We start from the raw sequence: 1,985 nt of genomic DNA, 5'->3' as shown, positions 1-1,985 counted from the left end.
GCAGCTTTTTTATTTTATTTATTTATTTATTATTATTTTTTCATGTTTATTTTGTTTATCTTTTAACTTAGAATTACTTATAACTTAAAAGCAAGATATAAATGCCATGCAGAATTTAGAATTTAGAGTTAATTTTTTACAAGATTTTTTTACAATTGTATTTTTTTATTTATATTTATTTTGTTAATCATTTCTTTAAAAGTCAGACTTGCAATCTGGAATCATGTAATTCTGAGAAAAAAAGCCATAAATAAAAGAATTGCAAGACAAATTTAGAATTTTTTTATTGTGTATATATATATATTTATATATATAATAAATGTTTCATCTGAAATTTCAACTTTTCAATACCAAAGCATTAAAACACAATTTTTTTTAGTGATCCGATTGAATAAATCATATTATTTGAAAATAGCAAGTAAAGTAATTTTTTATGGAATCTTTTTTTGGTGCCAAAGCATTTTTTTAATCTTAGTTTCTAACTTTTTATGCCAAACCATTTAAATAGCTATTATCCTGTATTATATTTTCACTTATTAGATTCAGTAAATCCTAAACCAAACCTTTAAACTCATATTATTTGAAAAAAGCAAGTCAGATTTATTTATATAGCACTTTTCACAACACACAGTTTTGAAAGCAGCTTTTTATAATGCAAACTGAACAATGATTAGATTTATTCAGTAAAGTGTTTTTGTATTGCGCTTTTCACAACACAAGTTGTTTAAAAGCAGCTTTTTGAAGCAAGTTTATAGCATCTTCATGCCTTATAGTTGCATTCGGAGCTTTATATGTTTTGAAAGTCTAAAACAACAGCTGGGATGTAAGTGAAGTGCTTTCTGGTGTCAGTAGGTGAGGTTTGGTGGCGTTGAGTGTGATTTTAGCGGGTTGTGAACGTGCCGCAGTGATTGTTGGTTTGGCTCTGGTCCAGATCAGTGGCTGAAGGAGCCGCTGGCACGCGGCCACAGACGGAGAGACCAGTGTTTGATTTCACTCTCACGCTCGTGATGTAAGCGCCGGCCCTTTAACCGCCTGCCAAGAGCCTATTCCTGCCAAAATAACCTTCCCAATTCCAGACCAGCTCATTCAGAAACACTTCTCATTCAGTTTTGAACTCAGCAGGTGAACACCAAGAACACAATTCTTTGAGCCCAGAGTTTTTCTGAGCTGTGTATCTGCTGAAGAATCAGATTTAGTTTGTTTTGAATATCCTCGGTGAAGCGCAGCAGCCGAGATTTCCATTAAATGCTTCACTTGATTACTCTGCAGGCGGCGTGACAATGATAAAATACACACAAAGCCTCGATTGCATATCTAATGTGCGTCATTTGCTCTTCATTTGGTTATGAAGGTTAAAAATTTGGTTAAAAATAATTTGGCAGTGAGATTTGATGTCGCTCGATTTACACTTATTTTCTGAGCGAAATTCATTTGATTATGAGACACGAATCCATAAGTTGGACGTTAACAGAATTTGAAGACAGCGTGAGATTTTCAAAGTGAGCTTGTTTAAGTAAACGGTCACAATTACTGATTTTCTCATTGTTTTATTAGTTTATACTTATAGAGCTGGTTTCGTTTTCTCTGTTTATTGTTGAAGAAAGTATTCAGTGAATTATTATAAGGAATGTATCTGGAATGTATTTATTTATTTTGTTTGTTTATATCTTTTTCTATTCATTTTGTTTATCTTTTAGCTTAGAATGGTGAGATAATAAACTCAGAATTCTGATTACCTTTTATATATATATATATATTTATGATTATTTATTCACAATTTTAGATATTTTAAAATTTAAATATTTATTTATTTATGCAGTTATTCATTTTTATATTTTTATATTTATTTCATATATTTCTTTTTTTAATTTAGAATTAACTAAGAATTGCAAGACATCAACTAAGAATTGTGATTGTTTTTTCACAATTTTATATATTTTTTACATATTTAATAATTTATTTGTGTATGTATTTATTTGTTTGTT

The sequence above is a fragment of the Garra rufa genome, chromosome 11, assembly GCF_049309525.1.
Source record: "Garra rufa chromosome 11, GarRuf1.0, whole genome shotgun sequence".
NCBI classification, from domain to species: Eukaryota; Metazoa; Chordata; class Actinopteri; order Cypriniformes; family Cyprinidae; genus Garra; species Garra rufa.
Note: the sequence above shows the minus strand (reverse complement) of the source record.